The following is a 22,319-nucleotide window of genomic DNA, read 5'->3' as shown; positions in this document are numbered from 1 at the left end:
CTCAGATAATTTCCTAGTTTCTTCTGTGACCTTGGACAAGCTGTTTAATTCCTCTGGCTGGCATTTTCTGAGAGCCCTAGGACTTCAGAAGGACAGCAAAGCTGATTGATTGTTTTGGTTCATTGGCTAAAATGAAAAATCATGCAATAGTAACATGAGGTTTGACCAAAAACAAAACAATGGTGAAACAGGAAGACAACAACAACAACAAAACACAATAACCTAGAGAAGAAATAGATTCATTGCAACAATTGAATTTTATCTCTGAAGTTCTTTTCTGACTTTATCCCTTTTTATTACATCTGGGGGATTTCTGAAAACAAATATTTGACTTGTATAAAAAGCGGAATATAATAACAATATTTTGATTCTTCATGCTTTCTAGAATGAGCAACTTGACTCATATAATCTAATTAGGTTCAACTTCAAATTTTACTGCATCCTGAATTTAAGTACTATTTTAAAAAAAAGTTTCAATTAGATGCATCTATATAAAAATACTTTATTTTATTCTGCTATACATTTATGCTAGTTGAGTTTTGTAAGTTTTTAATGTGTGAGTGTCATCTATGTATATCTACAGCATTTACACAACAAATTATATATTTTCTGGGCCTTCAAGGCATTTGTATAATAAAAATAAATTTATAAAGTAATTTTTTTCTCATGCTTACTCTGTACTTGCATCTTAGGTGAAAAGGAAACAACTGTCTGTCAGATAAGCTTGTAAACAGAGAAGGAAAAATGCTGAAATGAAAAAGTATTGCTTCTACAGTCTCAAAGTAAGTCAAATAGGACATCAAAAAACTCAGTAGCTTATTGTGACCTAGGCAGGAAGAACAGGACTGAGAAATACACACCCTGAACTTCAAAGGTGCCCAGTTGCACTGAATGAAGATTGTGGCTCCCTGAATATCACTCCCCCCACAGCAACAGATTTAGTGCAGCTGCTACATCCATCTGCAAAGATTCAGGATATATCCAGGGCAAGGGTTTCACATGGCAAATTCCATTTAAGTGCCAGCTGTATATATTCTCATTTAGATAGGTAAATGCAAGAATAAGCATCTCACTTTAAGGATCATGCAGAAGAATAAACAAAATGAAGTAAAAGGAAGATGATGAAGTAAAATGGAGATTCCCTATTACACTGCCATCCGCACTGAATATCTAGTTCTGAATAAGTCCTTTTGCAAACACAGCTTGGGAGTGGGAATGGTGGTAAAATAGTCTCTAAAGCCACAGTCCTTAATGTGTGATCCATGTGTGACTGAGCCTTCCAGGAGTAAAAATGTGATCTGTATCAGACATTGGCATGCCTGCTTTTCCCAAATGATTGGAAAGTTTTTATGCTGTAGAGACAGAGGGAGTGATCCGGTATAAAATTTAATGTCAGACAGGTGAAAATTTATCTGGCATAAAATTTCCTTTACTAGTTCACACTGATCAAGAAATAGTGCTAGTGAATAAACAATCTTTATCATGCGTCTATAGCATTTTTGATTCTTGCAGGAAGTCTAGTCAGATTTAGTACATTGTCAAACCACTGCATAAGGTTAAGCAAAGAAACTTGGTTGTAATTTGTATCAAGCATACATGGGTGTCCTTTAGGTTGGAGAAATCTATTGAAGTGTCTTTTGCTAAGTGAATCTTTTCTATATAGGAACGTCATTATTTTAAGGGTCAGTAGTGCCACTGAACAACAGTAGCTGGAGAGTGCTAGTGAAAAACGCACATCTATAATAAGAGACAAGGCACTTGCTGAACTAGATATATTGAAATATATTTTTACTTGTTTTCCACTAATTTTACATAAATAATTGTGTGTTAAGTCACAGACCAAGACACAGAAATGTGGGAAGAGCTGTGTGATTCTCTCTCGAGGTGCAGTCAGAATGAACTTTATGTCAGCTCAACTCAGTTGAATATCTGTTGGAAGATGTGTTCTTCAAATGCAGGCTCACGGTATGTTCTTCATAGAAAGAGAGGTGTGTATGAATATCTGTTCAGGCGTGTTTAGGACCCGAGGAAACAGCATGGAGCTGTGACAGGGGAGGGTCAGGCTGGGTGTTAGGGAAAGGTTCAGCACCGAGAGGTGGTCGGGCACTGGGACAGGCTCCCCAGAGCAGTGGTCACAGACCTGATCCTGCCAGAGTTCAGGGAGCATTTGGACAACACTCTCAGACACAGGGTCTGATTTTGGGATGGTCCTGCGTGGAGTCAGGAGTTGGACTTGACCCCTGTGGGTCCCCTCCAACTCGGGATATTCTTTGATTTTATGCTCACTGTTATTCCTACTCCTTTTTGTGTGAATATTCTGTGAGAAGTAGGGAAAGAAAACTGAGGAACATACCATTGACAGAAGAATATGTTATACTTTTTTAGCATGCTTCCTGCTGGGAAAACTATTACTGATTAGATTTCTTGATTGAGACAAAGAGAAGCTCTTTCAGACATCTGTTTTCTAGCCTTTTAACTGGTTCCAGGCACTGTGATTTACATACTTGAACTTTCAAAACACTGCACGTTTTATAACGATGAATGTATGTAGTCCTTATCAGTTCACAAGTTTCCTCTCTGTGATCTATGTTGTGTAGTTTTGGTGTTTTTTTTTGTTTGTTTGTTTTAATTGGACAAACGTAGATCATTTGCTAGCACAGAACTTGGTGAAAAGTTCTGCAGTGCTTTGACTGGGTATGCTGACCAACACATTGGACCTAATAGAGGGGGTCTTATATCATACGCATATCTAGTCACTTGTAAGTACCTCCTCAGAGCAGAATGAGAGTATGGCAAGGACTGTCTTTCAGGGGAGGTTTCTGGGGCATGGCATTGCACAAAAAGCATTCCATGTGATGCAACCTGTAGGGCAACTGTTGATCTCCTGTGAAACAGAAGCTTCATCTGAAGACTTAAGTGTCATAAACATTAGTCAAAGTGAGGATATTTTATTGATCTTGGTGTATTTACAGAGTTGGAAAAAATCTACAATGAAAGCAAAAATCAGACCAAATGCTTCCATTTATTGAATAGTTTGCTTAAAATTTTTAAATATTAAGCACTTTTCTATCAAATGCATCTATGATTGAAAATATTTTCAGTACTGGATTTTGTAGTTTAAAATGATTGATACATTTTAAAAATGCACACACAAAATAGAGAAAGACAAATAAGTTTTCTTTCTGTATTAGAAAGATGTAATGCCAATATTACTTGACCTTTTCAGTCATGAACAACAGGCATATTTAACTTACGGTGCTAAACTTAGAGTTCACAGGCAAGTGGATCTGAACTTTCCAGATATATTAAGAACAAGAATTCCAAAATATATTAAGAATATTTTTTCTTGACCTACTGAATTTTCTATGAAGAGAAGATCACGCTCTTGGCCTCATCTTGTATCATTTGGAATACTTCTTCCAACTGTGGCGGATACTGTGAAGGTCATTAATTAAATGCCACTATTCCTCTGGTCCATTGCAGCAATTATTACTCCTCACATAAAATGAGGACTTTTTTTTTTTTTTTTCCCTCTTTGTTTTCTTTTAAGAGGAAAAGGTGATAGGATGGCCTGAGGGTGGTGAGGGTTTGCATGAATACAGATAAGACTGCATATCACACAGCGATTTTTCCAAACCCTATGAAATCCAGCTTGTTCAAGGGAGAACTGCAAAAACTAATAAACACTGAAAAACATGAACACAGATCCTTGACAAAATTAAACTGAAGCTGGCCTCAAAGCACAGGACTAGACATTCAGTATGCAAGCAATAAGAAAAGGCTTTCTAACATAGTAAATGAAACATTTTCAGTGGTTTCCTAACTTTTTGCTAATGGAAAAACAACATGTATGTCCAAAACAGCTGGAAAGAAATATTTAAAGAACATATGCAGTTAATACATCACTTGGTGTTTGCAACGAGGGTGAGATAGAGGACAGGTCAGTGGTTTGGAGAGTAGTATAAAATTCTCCAGGGAAAATGTAAATTGGACTTTGTTTTAACCTTTCAACAATTATAGATACAGTTTACAGATATGTCATGTCAAAGGTCCAATATAACACCTCAACATGTCTTACTGTTGTCAGAGAGACTATAAATTGGATTGTTCCAATTATCTTGGCTCCAGGAATAATAGCATTGTAGTAAATAAAGGTCTCCAGAGGTTTGTTGAAGGCTTCTAGTGGCTTCGTGAATGCCAGTGTCATCTGTGAAGATGTAGCTAAACTGGAACATTTTAACGCCTATAGAAATAGAACTTCAGCTTTCCCAGGAGGTGCTGCTGTATATCCTAGCCATGCCAGTGTCTCCCAGGTGCTTAGCATAGTGCTGATGTAAATTGGTTGGGAAGTAGTTTTCCCTGTTTCTTAACATCACACATTAAATATTATGTCAGTACTTAGCCAGGTAGCGTGCAGTACCAATATATGCATTAGAAACATTATCTGCAATAGCTTAAAGCCACCCCTGAAAACAGGTGCTGAGATTCAAAGACAGACAAAGCTTCAGTACCAGTCACAATTGTCCCCCTGTACGGTGTTTCTGCGACTAAGCAAAGTTTCCTTTGTGCAGAAAACTGCTGCATACTGGCAGCTGACAACTGGAAACCAGTAAAGGCCTGGGACTTGCACGTTTCTGCCTACAAAAATCGTATAAAGAGGTATGGAAGAAACTGGCCCCAGCACCTATGGACAGGCAGGCTGACGTGTGCTATGGGGGCTGTGGCACTGCGAAAATGGCAGCCACCTGCAGGTGCAAGATGTGTTGAACTGTGAGCAGTAAAGGACTCACCGGGGAATTAAAAGTCATTACATACGAATCAAAATCCAAGTAAAATCTGCAGTGAAACAAAATGTCTCCACATTTCTCTGCTGGCTGATAAATCCTTGACACAAACTTGTTCATTGAAACTTTTCAAAAGTTGTTTTATATTTATTTTTATTTTTATTTTTATTTTTATTTTTTTATTAGTGCTTTCAGCTTTCTTCTGAAATAAATAAACTTATCTTTTATTTGTCAGGGTTTGTTCAGAGTTTGTAGTCTGTGGATGTATACACTTTCAACTCAGCTAGACTTAAAAAAAAAAAAAAGGTTTCTTGACTTTTTTTTACTAAAACTGAGAGGTACACTGGAACCTATTTGGGACATTTTTATTTTCTAGCACTCCACCGCTAAGAAATCTGTCTTCTGTATCTGTTTCTGTACGTGGTCTATATTCTCTTGGAAAATTTGTTCAAGAGTACACAGGTATTTTAAAAGTTGTCATTTAAGAATTACCATAAAACATAGTTGCATAGTATTTACAATGCTAGAAAAGGCCAGAAAAGAATGCATATATTTTGCCATCATCAAAAACAGACTGAACCTAAGAATCTAGTTATAAGTAGATGACTTGTGCTGTATTTCTTCTGAATTGCTGTTATGTTACCTAGAGGAAGCAGAAGTTTTAAATAGATCCTTGGACACTAATTACAGAGAGTACACGCCTTGAAAATGTTCTCAGTAATTATCCTTTATGACATTATAAATCTGATTTTCTTTTAACTTTTACATCTGTGCATGTTACTATGTGAAACTCTGGAGTTTATTTAAAATCAGCAGCAGCAGCTTTATTCAATTACACTTAACATTTTCAGTAATAAGCATATAATGTAAATCCTTTAAAGTCATTTAATATATCACAGCTTCTTGTTTAGATGTGTGTGGTGATAAATTAGGAGAAAATAATGAAACATGCAGCAGAAAGAAAAAGATAAATTGGAAACTCTCAAGGTAGTAGACGCACAGCCTTGACCAATATTGGTGTGTATTATAGGGCATGGGACAATGAACAGTCTTTCTGACTTTGCTGTCTTTTTCCTAAACCCTCATAATTTTGTTAAGCCTTATTTTATTTTATTTTTTGACCAGCAGTTATTGGGTTTGTGTGTGAATGCAGCAGGAAGTACCTATAAGCTGATATGCACTGGGCCACTGACGCAATGTCATTTAAAAAAAATAAATCCTATTATCACTTATTGCAATTGCAATAAAAGATGCTTTTTTGTGGGGTGAAAGTCAAACACAGAAATAGGCAAATGTTCTGTACAATGAATTTGCAATTGGTATTTCAACTGGTTTTATCTGGTGGGATAATAAGGTGGCCTATTTTTACACTACTTGACTGAAATTCTTATATGAAATAATTAAAAAAAAAAAATCAAGTCCCTTTTACAGTTCTGAGTCTTAGCAGGGTACATTCTGGGCAGAATCAATATTGTGTAGCAATGACTTAGTGGTATATGCAACAGTATCATATGCTACCTGAGGGAGAGGAGTTTGTAACACTCACCAAGTGTCAGGAAATCCAGAGCTTCCAGGAGTGATGGGCCTATTATACTTATTTTTTTTTCCTCTCTTTCTCTCTCTCTCTCTTTTTTTTTTTTTTTCACTTTTCTTTCTCCTGGTCCTGCTGTGCATACAAGGTTAAATAATGCTTTGAGGATCTGACTTTATAAAACATGTGCAGTGAGTCCCTCAAGAAAGTTCTTTCTGTGCTTTCTGTTATGGGGAATCAGAACTCGTCGTGTCGAGGGCACATCCAAGATTTTGGGAAACGCAATGTATTGGCTGGAACTGCTTGACCCATGTGTACTTTTTAGTCATATAAGAATTGCAGACTCTTTGAAAGGTGTGTAGGAAATCCTGAAGTTCCACATAGACAAATTTTTCTGCTGTGCTTAAATGACTGTAGCAGTTAGTCACCTTCTAGGAGAGAATGGTTTAAAGAGGAGTTTACAGTAGTTTAATGTGAGGATATCATCAGAGTTGTGATACAGTAGGAATTCTTGTTTTGGCTGAAACCATTCTATTTTTTTTTTTTTTTTAACAAAGCTACATATTAGTCTGCAGGTACTTATAACTAATACTGCCTTTCTTCCACTCTGTTAGCCTAAAATTTCATAGAATACTGCAGTATGAAGAAAAGAAGTGTGCTCCAAACAGACCATTTAAAGTTACTCTTCTAAAATGATAGAATAAAATTACATCCGATGTGCAGGACTGTAGGTTTTTTTTTTTTTTTTTTTTTTTTTTTTTTTTTTTAATATATAAGGTGGTTTATGTTTGCTTGTTTGTTTGTTTTTCCATTTCTGAACTACATGAAAAACTTTATTCTCTGACAATCTATGTAAATGAAAAAATATGTATATTGAGAACTTTCCAAATTCAAGACATTAACTATGTGCTAGTCAATCTATAATATTTACTTAAGTACTATGAAATTATTTTATAGAAAGCTCTGTTCTTTAGTAAAATGATGCATGCAGCTTTCATGTTTGCTATGCCTTCATCTTGCAAGAGAATTATGTTTATGTCAGTGACAGAGTAGCTAAAATTCCTTGAAATTTGACAACTTTGCTTTTACAAGAAGTGAAATTATTTTTAGTAATACTTGGGTGACTATGGTAGTGAGGTCCCTGAACATACAGAACAAATTCTGCACTATGGAAAAAATGAAATATATGTAGTTAAAAACTCAGTTGAAAGTCTATTGGTAAATGGAAGGCCACTCTGAAAATTTGAAAACAAAGATAAATCAATTAGATTTCCACAGATACATTGCAGTTTCTATTGCTCTGTGATTTTAGTTGTCAGCACAAAGTATAAATATTTCAGGGAGACCCAAATTCTACTTCCAATGCTGATTGGAAAATCCATGGAAATCCATGATTTGTGTAATTAGCCAGCTTCTTGCTGGCCTGCAATTTATTTATTTATTTATTTGTTTATTTTCTAAGAGTAGGAGAACTATGGTGGTGGTGGAGAGATTCAGGGGCTTTCATTATATTAAATGGAAATGATCAATATGTTCTGGAAATATAAAATAATAATGCTCGAAGTAAGTGACAGCTACTGAAATTTGTGGGAAGTTCTGAATAATAGTATATTCTAACATTTCAATACATTATGACAATCCCTCTTTAAAAATCAAACTACATCTCTAAATATTATTCTGATAGCTCTTTTATGGAATTAAGCTGAATTATGAGCAGCCATTGTCTAGGATGTAGATATAGATCTACAAGATTTTTAAAATATTATCATATATTAAACATAGGTCAGACTTTGGAAAAACTTTAGTCATACATTGAGAGGGCTGAACTTTTAACTGCCTTTGAAGATCTCGCAGAAATACTGTCCCATATTTCCTACAGGTCAATGCATATCCGAAGTGTGTATTTATGTCTATCCAAGCTTGCATTGTCCTAAAATTCACTGGCTGAAACTTTAAAACTTACCTTAAGGATATGGATGCCCAGCTCTCATTAATTTTAATTCAATTAATTAATTTGGTTACTCATTTCCCATTAATTTACATTAATTTTAATGGGAATTGGGCATCCAACTCCCATAGGCAGGTTTAAAAATATCAGCCAGAAGATAATGAATATCCAAGGGAAAGAAATTCCAGAGCAAGTCAGAACTCATCTGTAAAAGTTCTTCTGTTAAAGTGCCATTTTATTGCTTTGCTTTGTCAGGGGTCACAAGTGATGATCTCTCAGAAAAGCCAAGAATGACAGTTCTTCAGAAGTCAGTCAGCAACTTGTGTTGTCTTTAGAAAGAAAACAATATAAGCCTAATTTGGACTGCTCAGCACTAAATTGTAGCAGCTTGTTGCATCTCAGGGTCAGATAGCTATGCTCTACGGGGAGTGCTGGCATACAGTTTGCACTGCTGTGGTATTAGAATATTATGCTAGTGTCAATGAAAGGTATCACAAGTCTATAATGTTGTTGCAGCATCCAGATGACATGGGAAGGACCAAATATTTTAGACCAGCCCTTGTAATCTCAGAGTGAGTCTGGCAATACACAGGTCTGGGTGTTTTCCTTCCATTTTACTGTATTTCTATTTCATGGAGGTATCAAATACTGGAAATGCAGTTTGTTTCTTTCTGCCACTGTATCCAATGTATTTTGTAAAGCAAACATATTAAGAAATTGTCATCAAATGTAAATTTGGTGACCAAGTCAACAAGAGCTATTATAAATCTTAATAATAAAATCTCCTTTCTCTTTTTTTATGTTTGTGGAAAGCATCATTCTTTTTCTTTTTAATTATCAGATTGTGGACACTTTTGTTTACAGCAGAATTATACTGGAGAAATTAAATTTCTCAGTTAACAATTGAAAAAAGTAGTTAAAATTGCAAAATAAGCAAGCCAAAACTCCCTTAATAAATTTTATCTTTTTTTTTTTTTTTTTTTTTTTTTTTTTTTTAAGGCAGTTCAGCTGCACAGGGGAAAATGCCACTTAATCATGCTACATTTAATTGGAACAAATAATTATAGTGAAATATTAATCATTATGCACTGAAGCCCCGTTTAAAATGTAATCAGTCTGAATTGAAGAGAGCCTGCCTACTGCATTCATTTGAACTGTAACCCTACTACGGTGTATTTCTTATGAATATATGTAGGATACGTGTATCTGTTCTAATACCATAGATAGTTTGCATATAGAATGTGATATAGCTAAGCTAATGTATATAAAATTTATCACTGTGGAAGTTTGTAAATATCTTGGAAGAAACATAAGAACAGAATTTTCAAGGCACTTGGTGTGAACTGTCAGCATCCATTCTCAAAGTTAAGTCCCATTGGGGTTTTTACTGTTGACTTCAATGGAAACAGCTTATAACCAATAACTATCAAGGATTTAAAAAAATAAATCATGACTGCATTGATCAATTTCTATATAAATGTCCTCTGCTTTTGCATTTAAATGAAGATAGATTTGTTGTTCTGGATGGATTAGACATCTATTAAATATCCATGCACATAGTATTTAATTGTATTAAGTAAATATGGCAATTTTCTTGAATTAGAGATGGATTATTCCATTCAGAATCCAGAAATTAGACTTTATGATGTTTGCCAGTTTATGATTGAATTGTTAACTATTTTGTGGCTATTAAAATATTTTGAAACAGTTGTAAATCCTAAAAGTTTAGGAGTCTCTTGTGGCATAGAAGTGCTACTCCAGGATGCCTGGTGGAAGTCTGAGGTTGCGAGATCTTTACTAACCTCTTCCAAGCTCCTGACTACTTCAGCTTGTGGGCTATGATTCTGAAGCATTCTTTCTATGAGTTCATGTTTAATAAAATTACAAATGTTTAAATGCAGTAGGCTCAAGACAAATAAGGACTACAGACAGTAGACTTTCATCTGAGCATATCACCTTATCTCCTTTTATTTTGGTATGCAAGGAAATACAGATGGCAATTGCCTATATGTATTCATAAGCATTCCAACACCTTCCAGATGCTAGCAGTTTCATAGCACTCTTGCACAATTTAACACCTGTACTAGGGTCAAATTCATAGGTGATATTGGTATTTGTGGATCCACTTTGAAATACATCTTTAACTGTGACCATGGTAAATTGCCTACTGAAACCTGAGCCTGAACTGATAGAAACTGCTAACTTTGAGGCAATAAAGTATGTAATGAGTTTCTCTGGTTTGTCACCAGATAGGAATAAATAATAGTACTGTTCAGTTTGTTTGTAAAGAGTGACTAGGAATATGGGATCCTACTTGGATGGCAAGTACTGGTCATTTTTTTACATATTTGACTCTATGTGATAATGGAAGAAGGGGAGGAGAGAAGATGGGGAAGGGAGAGGCGAGACCTACTCTGAGAATTTACCACTGCCCTCGTGCAGTTCTCCTCGTCTGGCAAGAAATCAGACGATCGGACAATTTCCTGTCCTACAGTAGCACAGCGTAACTATATAAACGCTGTGCAATGTTTCCCCATTAAGGAAAACACTTTACAGTTATTAGGTTTTCCATGTGGCTCAATATAAATGGTTAGCTGAGCATGTATTATTTTTAATCAGAGCATGAGGGCTTTGCTCACTTACCCGCTCAAGCTGCTTTGCTTCTCAATGCCCCAGCCACCTTTCAGTGTTTCCCTCTTCTGTGAAGAACTCTGGCTAAATGTTTCCACAGGGAAACTGGCAGTTTGTAGTCAAAGTCTGAGCAGAGAAACAAAAGTGTGTGTGTGGAGGGGAAAGAGAGAAAGCAAAATAAGCTATTTCCTGAGAAATCTTTGGAGTTAAGGCTTTTGTCAGGTGGCTTTGACAAGAGTCAGGACTTGCTGAAAAGATAAAAGGGGAGTGAAGAAAAAAAGCAAGACTGAGGCAGTTTAAGATAGTATCCAGTGCATCTTAGTGCTAGATAGCATTCAAAGGACATGTTTAATTTAAGCTTGTCCTAGCAACACTTCCATGGAGCGTATTAACCTTTTTACCCTCCCTACCCCCATGCTGAGCAATGATGGTCTTTTCTTGCCTTTTAAAAATATCTTACCAGCTCTACTTCATCCTTTTTAATATTCTCTTTGAAAGACATGTATCCCAGAAGTCATCTGGTTGGAATCATGCTGATCTACCTGCTCCATCCCCCAGTAAAGAAGGTAAATATATACTATAAATGGGGTTAATATGAAGAAAGTAAGAAGGGAGGAGAATAGTAAGGAGTTGGCTTGGCTGACAGGAGAATGGAGGAAAATTGCATAGTTAGCAGGTCAAAATGATTTGTAAAAACCCATGGGTATATAGGTCAAATATTCTGCCAGTGTATGCGTCATGGGTGTGCTGAGTTTGGTAAATCTGTGACTATTTATTATTTCAGCAGGAATGTTAGCAATGCTTTCTAGTACTATTTAATTATAGCTGTCCATTTGCAGGAACAACCCATGTTTTATATTCTCTTCCTTGCTTGTCTGGTCTCCGATCTGACTTGTGATGCCTCCTGAAATACTTGCTGGTTATAGGCAGTGTATTGGGCATATGTGGCATGGACATGACTAGAAAAGACCTCTGCTCATTCATTATTTGTGTAATTCAGTTCTAGTTATGGTAAACAGTGCTTTAAAAAGATGTTTTGTACCTTTTTAAAAATAAAATCACATTTAACTATTCAGTTAAGCTATTAAAAACAGAAAACACACAAACAAAAAAACATTTCACATGATGAAGTCTGATAAAAAACTTTTCGGAACCAATATGCTGTTTTGACTTGCAGAGAGGATGTACTCCTGACATGATACTGGTATTGTGCTAGTAGTGTCAGAACCTGATACATGTTGTCACCTATTTAATGTGTATGATGCATCGCTCATGACATTACAATGACATTACAATGTGTATTAACACATAGGTAATGTTAGGTAATAGTCAACTTGTACTCTATCAGTAAACATCCAGGTCATTGCATAACAAGAACACTACACTTTTTTTCACAGTTTTCAGTACCTTCAAAACCAAGGACTTCTGGAGCTAGAAATAGTATATTTGACAGTATTTGACAATATTAACAGTATTATTTGATAGTACTATGCATATTTTTTTCCATGAACTTGTGTGTACTTTAAAAACACGCTCCATCCTAGATCAAGTATTGACATTAATACCTATTGTAAAGTCTCTTCTGACTGGGACAGATGTTTGAATGCATTTAGATCGTACTTGGATCACTGAATTTCCTTTGGCTTGGACGTTCAACAGTGTTACTCGGACAGCAGAGCAGATCTTGTTGTGGAGATGACTTATAGGTCCAACAGCAAATACGTTTCTGTGTTACAACTGTTACAAGTGAAAATTGCATGTGTTTACAGTATTTCAATAAATCTATACTATACATATTAATCTTCATAGCTGTTTGAAATTGAAAAGAACTTGGAAAAATCAATGCATAAATAACTGAATCACTGTGTTTGAGATTTCAACATGCCACCTATGTTATAATTAATTCATCCAGTTGGCATCAGAGCTCACAGCCTGGAATAGTCTATTTACTAGGTGTTTAGAACTAATGCAATAGTTTCAAATAGGGGCCTAGATACAAATGTTTTCGTTTGTTCATTTTTTTTTTTTCTTTAAGCTACTACAGTTCCTTCTGATTCTGTGTAATAGATAAGTTCAGGCACTTCACTTCTGAAAATGTGGTCCATGAGAATTTTTTAATGGGCTCCACCACAATGTCTTTTTTATATGATGAATAGGGCTGTGAGACCTCGGCTAGATTGCAGAAAATCCACAGACGAAAAACACTGACAGCCAATGCACAAAAAAGAGCAAGCTGTATAATTTACTGTGGGTCACCCATTTCGAATGCTGCAATGGTATATCCAAAGCTGTCACCTTCATAGATTGAGTGACCTCCTGAGATAGTAAAGGTTTTGAAATAAAGAAACATACCTTACAACTTATTAATCTTTAGACAAGCCATCAGAAAGATTTTTGACTGCTGTTTGTGGGTATCAAAAACTATGAGACAAAACATTTCCATGAAAGTTTGTGGGGAAAATAAACCAACATATTGAAAAAAGACTTTGCTTTGCATCTTCTTTCTGGGATGGAGTGACATTGATCTTTAAACACTTACAAATGAATCCAAATAGAGTTTGGGGCTTTCTGAAGTTTGCATAAGTGATTTGCATTTCAAAAGGCCCTGCAGTAAACACCAGTTAAGGTCCCAAAAGTCTTTTAAGAGGATGATTAACTTGAGAAATTCTTTGTTAATAATTAGTCACTGAGGCTGACTCCTGGGTGAAATTTCGGGGGGGGGGGAGGGGGGGGGGGGACACAACATGAAATCCATGGAAATCAATTTTTTTGTTTGTTTTTTAATCACGACTAAATATGTGATGGAACATTAGCATGTACATTTAAGTTCACAGGAGTTTAAATAAAAAATCACAAAAAGGGTGTTCAGTAGCACTACCAAAATGTAGTTTGATTTTCTGTGAGTTCTGTAGAGCCACGTGAATTGATAGATAATATGATCTTGTATACCATCAGTATACTATAGATCAAAGTTCTTCTTAAACATTGTGAAACAAGACTGAAACCTGTTTCTGAGATCACCATCTAAAAGTAAGAAAAGAAACACCTAAGTGTTAGATATGGCTTGAGTACATGAAACAGCAACTCTACAGAAGAGAATGTGTGTGTGTGTATATATATATATAAAAGGCAAAATAAACTTCACCACTGTCCAGTACTACAGGCCTCATTCTACTGCCCTTTGTACTCTGTCTTTTCCATGTGGCCAGGGTTTCCGTAGCTTGTGAGTTACAGAATCATGCACATTGGGTGGGATTGTTGAACATCATCTAGACCACTTCCTCCATTCAAAGCAGGTCCAGTTACAGCAGGTTGCTCGAGGCCTTGTCTGGTCAAGTTATGGATATCTGCAAGGAAGATTTCACAGGCTCTCAGGACAACCCATGGCATTGTTTGACCACCCAATAGGTGGGGGAAAAATATTCTTTTTTACAATAAGAATTTTGTGTTGCAACTTGTCTGTGCTGCCTCTTGTCCTAGCACTGTGGTCATTCAAGGAGAGTCATAGAATCATATACACTGGAAAAGACCTCCAAGGTCATCAAATCCAATGATGAACCTGACCTATAGAGTCCCATCACTAAACCATGCCCCTCAGTACCATGTCCACATGTCTTTTAGATATCTCTGTGGATGGGGAATCCACCGCTTCCCTTGGCAAGATGTGACTATGCTTGACCAACCCTGCTGTGAAGAAATTCTTCCTAATCTAACTCAAGCCTCCCGTGGCACAACTTGAGACCCTTTCTTCATGTCCTGTCACTTGTCACTTGAGGAAAAAAAAAAAAAAAAAAACAGCCTCCATGCTGCAACCTCCTTTCAGGTGGGTGTAGAGAGCAATGAGGTCTCACCTCAGCCCCCTCTTCTCCAGACTAACAGCCCAGTTCCCTAAATCTCTCCTCATAAGCCTTGTTTTCTAGTTCCTTCAGCATCTTCATTGTTCTTCTCTACACATGCTCAAGCAACTCAATATCCTTCTTGTAGTGAGTGAGGCTCTGCCTTCTCTGCATCTTTCCATTAGGTAGTAGAAACCAGCTCCAAGATCTCCTGCTGAAGCCCTCTTCTCTCAAGTCTGAACTTGTTCTCTCAACCTGCTATGGTATTGTCTGGGACAGAGTTAATTTGCTTCGTAGATGCTCATTCTATGCTTCATTTTGGATTTTGGATGAAAATAGTCATGATAACACACCAATGGTTTTAGTTGTTGCAGAGCATAGCTTGCACAGAGCCAAGGACATTTTTGCTCCTGAGGCTGCCCTGCCAGCGGGGAGCCTGGGGGTGCATGAGAAGATGTGAAGGGACACTGCTGCAACAGCGGACTCCAAGGGAGCAAGGGGACAGGACATGCCGTAGGAGGTCACACTCAGCAATGAAAGCTGGGGTAAAGAAGAAGGAAGGCAAGTAATATTTGGAGTGATGGCATTTTTTATGTCAAGAAACATTTAGGCTTGATGAGGCCTGCATTCCTGGAAGTGGCCACACACCTACCTGCCAACAGGAAGTAGCAAATGATTTCCTGGTTTTGCTTTGTTTGTGTGCATGGCTTTTGCTTAACCTAGTAAACTGTCTTTGTCTCAGCCCATAAATTTTTGTGCTTTTACCTTTCTTATTCTCTCCCCCATCTCACCTGGGGAGAGTGAGCGAGCAGTTGTGTGGTGCTGAGCTGCCTGACAGGGCTAAACCATGACACAACCTCTCCTCACCTGACCCCTAGTCATCTGGGTGACACAGCAAAGCTCTGAGTGCACCAAGACCCACAGCTTCTTTCCCAAAGGAAACTGGAATCTTCACATGCTACTTGGGTGCTGTGTTTAAGCTCAGGCCCTCAGCCTCAGCTCTTGTCTGAGTGATGTTGCAGGTATGTTTGTTAGAAAAGTGGATCAGGATTGCAGTATAGGCAGGCTGGGTCTTGTGTCTAATTTTTTCCTTTATCAAATGACCTGAGGCATCTGCACAAGATGTTAACCTCTTTATGTTAGCTGATGTGAAACATCATGATATGTATAAAGTGACTTTTAGAGTATTTATTTTAATTCAGCTGAGGTTCTGAGCCATCTTTCATTTTCCACTGGGTCAACTACAGCTCCAGGCCAAATTGTCTCACAGGTATCTCACTGGCTGATGAAAAGGAAAACACTATGCTTTCCTCTTTTTTTTTTTTTTTTTCCACATTTTCTTCTACCCCATATAGCCACACCTCTCTATTACTGTAAAAGAGTATTGGAGGAAGGGATATTTTTATCCTGGATCAGGCACCTAAAAATTAATGATTAAAACAGATGGCCATCTCACATAGTTTAGCATGTGCACCACAGTTCTGTAATGCCTTAAAGAGAAAAAGAAGTCTGCATATGTGAGCTTGGACAGGCCACTTGAGGGATTTCAAGAGGTCATCTTATTTATTCATCTTTCCTACACCAGGATCAACTCTTTCTAAAGCTTCTCACAGAAGCTGATTAAGAATGTTCTTAAAGACCTTGGGTGACATACTATAACCTGCCTAGATGACATGGTCCAGTGCTTAACGACCTTTCACAGAATCACAGAAAGTTAGGGATTGGAAAGGACCTTGAAAGATCATCTAGTCCAATCCCCCTGCTGGAGCAGGAGCACCTAGATCAAGGCACACAGGACCGCGTCCAGGCAGGTTCTGAATGTCCCCAGAAAGGTTGAATATCTTCCTGTGAAAGGTTTTCCCAGTGTTTAGCCTTGTACCTTTTGGTACTATTTGGAAGTCCATTCTTTTCTACCTACCCAAAGTGGACATAAAGGATAGGTTTTTACCCTCTTTTCTGCAGAAGGTATTTCCCAAACATCGGTAATAGCATCTATACATATGTATACATATTACATATACATCCACATTAGACTACCAAAGAGCTGAATGAGCTTAAATGTGCGTATGAGCACTAAAACTGATATTATCCTGCTTCATCCAAACCTGTCTTTTACAGGAAAGTCATTACTGAATGTATATTGTATGGTGAAGAAGGTGTACAATATTTGTTTTATTTATCAGAAGATTTTAAAGTCATGGGTGTCTAATATTTGACCCACTGACCCTTAATAGTTCCCAAATGTACCAGCCTACAATATAACTACTCTTACCAAATACCACCTGTGATAAATATGCTATCAAACACATTAATGCAGTGTCTGCAATGTTATCCATTCAAATATCATTTGTAAAGTGGATTACAATGCTCTTTCCTGTATTTCACTTGACTAGCAATTACTCAAGAAAGAGATGGCATCCAAAGTCCAGCAGATTCTATGCCTTCTTTTGCTGCTGGAGGGAAAAAACAAAATGAACAAACAAACAAAATACAAAACAGCAAAAGCTGATACTTCATCAACTTTTTAAAGTAAATGTCTTTAACAAAATATCCTGAGAAAGATTGTTTTGGTGATATTGATGTTTGTGACAATGATATTGGAGGCTGGATGCATGATTTCAAAAAGCAGGAGCTGTAGGCTCTCTTCTCTCCATCCCCTAAATGGGAAAGTTGCCTCACAAAAATCTTAATATATTAAGCCCATTTTTCCTAGAGATAATGTGTACTGCTGAGATCTTTCACCAACAGCTGTCCCATCCCTCACTCCTCTTAAATGTAATACTGGTTCTGCTTTTGTCTCAGTGCTCTGCTTTCTCATGTATGATGTGAGGTAAATTACTCGATCTGCTATTTAACAAAATACAGAATTTCCATGGGTTCCATAAACAGCAGCTTCCTTAAGCCAGAGTGAACTACATGTTCTTATCCTTTTCATGGCTGACTCTTAGAGTCACATAATTTAGAAGGAAGTGGAAGAAATAGCTTTGCATTGTGTAACTTCTAATAGATGGTCATTAATATGCATAAAAGCCTTATGCAGGTGCATCTGATACTGCTATAAATTTAATCCATCTCTTTCTTATTGGTATTCCCTTTCTTCTTCCCCATTCTCCTTCTTGTACATTCTCTTTCTCCTTACCATAGTCATCTCTTTTCCCTCTACTGTTCCATGTCTCAGGGACGTTGGTCCCAGTCAACATGGGTTCATGAGGGGTAGGTCCTGCCTAACAAATTTGATTTCCTTTTATGATAAGATCACCCATCTAGTCGATCAAGGGAAACCAGCTGATCTGATCTTTTTGGATTTCAGCAAAGCTTTTGACATGGTTTCCCATAGGATCCTACTGGATAAAATGTTCAGCTTACAGCTAAACAAAAACATCATATGATGGGTGAGCAATTGGCTGACGGGCAGGGCTCAAAGGGTTGTGGTAAATGGGGCCACATCTGGCTGGCAGATGGTCACCAGTGGGGTTCCTCAAGGCTCCATTTTAGGGCCAGTCCTTTTCAATGTTTTTATAAATGATTTGGATGTAGGACTAGAAGGTGTTTTGAGTAAATTTGCCGACGACACCAAACTTGGAGAAGCTGTGGACCCAGGTGAGGGTGGAAAGGCCTTGCAGAGAGATCTGGACAGATTGGAGAGCTGGGCTATCACCATCCACATGAAGTTTAACAAGAGCAAGTGCCGGGTCCTGCACCTGGGATGGGGCAACCCTGGCTATACGTACAGACTGGGGGACGAGATGCTGGAGAGCAGCCCGACAGAGAGGGATCTGGGGGTTGTGGTTGACAGTAAGTTGAAAATGAGCCAGCAGTGTGCCCTGGCAGCCAGGAGGACCAACCGTATCCTGGGGTGGATGAAGCACGACATTGCTAGTCGGTCAAGGGAAGTGATTGTCCCGCTCTACTCTGCGCTGGTGCGGCCTCACCTCGAGTACTGTGTGCAGTTCTGGGCACCACAGTATAAAAAGGACGTTAAACTGTTGGAGAGTATCCAGAGGAGGGCTACAAAGATGGAAGGGCCTAGAGGGGAAGACAGATGAGGAGCGGCTGAGGTCTCATGGTTTGTTCAACCTGGAAAAGAGGAGGCTGAGGGGAGACCTCATCGCAGTCTACAACTTCCTCGCGAGGACGAGTGGAGAGGCAGGTGACCTATTCTCTGTTATCACCAGTGACAGGACCCGTGGGAATGGTGTTAAGCTGAGGCAGGGGAAGTTTAGGCTAGACATCAAGAAGAGGTTCTTCACCGAAAGGGTGGTTGCACACTTGAACAGGCTCCCCAATGAAGTAGTCACTACACCAAGCGTGTCTGAATTTAAAAAGAGATTGGACTGTGCACTTAGTCATACGGTCTAAACTTTTGGGCAGACCTGTGCGGTGTCAGGAGTTGGACTTGATGATCCTTATGGGTCTCTTCCAGCTCGGGATATTCTATGATTCTATGACATGTCCATGTGATATGTCCATGGTGATAAATGCTGTATTCATGCTAAATTAGACATAGGTCTCTCCCCTGTCTTCACACTAAATATCCTTTCTTTGTAACTTCCTGAGTTCTTAGGATTTAATGATTTTCTACCATGATTCTTACTCACACACCTTCTCCTTTTTGGCATGTAGCGAATGGAGTGAGGAAGACTTGCTTGGCCTCCTATGACCACAGCGATTTCTGTATTGAAGAATTTGTCTTCTAGGGCTGCAGATTTTGTCAGCAGCAGTGCTTTGTGGAAGGAAGCCACTGTCAGACGGGCTGTTGGACTATTCAGCGTTGCATTTTTTTACCCCTTTTAAACTAACCTGACTCAATCCTTGTTTTTGTGCTTACAGCAAAATATTTATCTGAAATAGCTGAACATATCCCACACAGGGAACTACTATGTCTGGGAAACCATCCAAAAAGCTAAGTAGAACTCTTATGTTGGAATTAAAAAAAAAAAAAAAGTTCAGGCTTCCAATTATATTTAAAAGACATAGTCCAATCTGCTGTGCTCACCATTCAGCTCCAACACTGTAATGCACAGTTTTTAGCCTTAAAAGAAAAAATATATATTCCTAACTTCCCTTTCCTGTACTGAACTGTCTGAACTGTCTCTTTCCCTGTAACACATTTCCAAAAACATACCCCCACAAAACTTTAGGCATATTGTGTGCTTAGAGCTGAAGAAAGTGTCCCATTTTCAGTGTTTTTAAGCTTCCATGTTGTTCCTTTAAAAATATATTTGCTGTGTCAAGCTCAAAAGCTTGCTCATTGCTGCTATATAAGCAACTATGTGTTAAATATGAAGATATAAATCTTCTGATATATTTTCTGCCTTCTTGGTCATTATTTTAAAACTGATGAAGTCACTGATGTCATTGTAAGTTTTTCTTCATTAGTTCTGACATTTGTTGTTTCATTCTCTGTTATACTTAAGACTTTTTCAAATACAGGGGTTGCATTTTGAGTGCTTGGTTGCCACTGAAATAAAGGGAATTAGATTTATGATTCCCTGAGTGTCAGGAAAAAAAAATACTATTGTATGATTGGCCCTGTACTCACTAGGGACAGTAGATAGTCTTCTATATCCTCTGGAATCTAATGGACTTTCTGTCTTCTGTGTACCGTGTTGGTTTACGTTGCAGGTTATAATAGTCATCATCACCAGATTAATTAAAATAACTGTCAGTAACATAACAAAAATAATACAGCTGAGTTAAATTCCAAGTTCAAACATATTCCTTTAGCAGGGTTTTCTTTAGCAAAACTGGAAAGAAAGGTTCCTCAAATAGAAGATTTGATGTGGGAAGAGAGAGTGATGCTGTTTATTGACCTCTCTTTGCTGCCTAAGAATTTAAACTCAAATAATCCTATCCTATATATTTTTCCAAATTTATTTAATTTATTTCTTAGGTTTTGTGTCCATTGGAATACTTTACCTTGTATTTAAAAATAATTTTTAAAATGTAAAAATTAGTAAACAATGTAAACATTTTTTTTTTTCTTTCCAAGCATTTTGATGCCCACATGCATAGTTCCCACGTAGAGAAAAGCTATGTTGTATTCAACACTATTTTGAGAAAGGTTTATGCATTTCACAGGAGATCCTTGTCCAACCTACTGCTCATATCAGGTCAGCTCTGGGGTCAGAAAAGGTTGCCTGAGCCTTGATCCCATCAGGCCTTGAAAAACGTCTCATGGTAATGACAGCATAACCTTTCTGGGTAGTCTGTTCTCTCTCTTGATTACCCGCAAAATAAAATATTTTTTCCATATATCCAGGTGGAAACCATCCTGTTTCTGTTTATAACAAATGTCTGTTGCTCTCCCAATGTACAACAAAGTTAAGAGCCTGTCTCCATGATCTTTAGGCACTTCTCTGTGTCAGTGGTGAGGCCACATCTGGAGTATTTTCAATTCTGGGTTTCACAACACATGAGACATATGAGGAGAGTCCAGAAAAGGGCCAGTAAGATGTTTAGGGGGCTGGAGCATTTCTCTTATGAGGAAAGACTGGGAGAGCTGGGACTGTTCAACCTGGAGAAGAGATGGCTCAGCGTGATGTACATCAAAATACCTAAAGGGAGGGTGTAAAGAGGATGGAGCCAACCTCTTCTCAGGGGTCTCCAATGCCAGGACAAGAGGCAATGGGCACAAACTGGAACACAGAAGGTTCTGTCTGAGCATCAGGAAGCACTTATTTACTGCGAGGCTGGTGAGCAGTGGCACAGGTTACCCAAAGAGGTTGTGGAGTCCCTCTTCTTGGAGACATCAGTTAGTAGCAATGCCCCTGGAAGCTACCAGAAGCAGTTAAAACCAACAATCACAATTTAAAAGCAATATAATCAGGAAAAACAAACAAACAACTGCTGGGGTGGAAATAAAATCTAAAAAAAATGTTGCCAAAAGAAATCACATAAGAAAAGAAATACCGGGATAGATACACTATACGTATCTATACAGGTTGCTTCATTGGCCCTTTATAGTCCATTAGGCAGACATACTCTCATTTTGCCTGTATACTTCCCAAAGGATGAGTAAGTTTTATGCCAGCATTTTTTTTAATTCCCCTTTGAGCTAGTATGTGTATGTAACGTATAGTTGTTTTGCTCTACTTACAATTTCAAGAGAATGGCAATAAGAATACGGGGTCTTCCCTTAGGGAATGTTCATGCCAGTCTACCTACCACTTCTTTCAAAAAGCACAACTCCCTCACCTCCCATGGAGTTTAGAGGTTGTTATATATGCATACTCCTTCTGCACAGTCTGGATTATTTCTTTGTGAATTATCTTAAATAACAAGTGTTTATGAATGGCAGTAGATAAGCAGTTCACATTGTCAGTTGACAATACATCAGTGCACGCTCTCAGGTCTACCAGTTTCTCTTTTGGAGATCTGCCGTTGCCTAAGCAATAGTTTCCAATTGAATTAATTACTGCTTAGTATAGCAATATGTTCTGCTCTGTTAAGCTAGCCATCTGCTCTTCTTTTTAAGGTTGGTTGTCCTTCCATAGTGAAATATTTAACCTTATCTAAGCTATTTAACAATGCACATCAGAAGCAATTTGACCACCAGAGGGTTTGTTGAATTACCAGGGATACATTCA

Source organism: Cygnus olor, chromosome 8 (assembly GCF_009769625.2).
Source record: "Cygnus olor isolate bCygOlo1 chromosome 8, bCygOlo1.pri.v2, whole genome shotgun sequence".
Lineage (NCBI taxonomy): Eukaryota > Metazoa > Chordata > Aves > Anseriformes > Anatidae > Cygnus > Cygnus olor.
The sequence above is the reverse complement of the archived record's forward strand: the minus strand, read 5'-3'. Positions refer to the sequence as shown.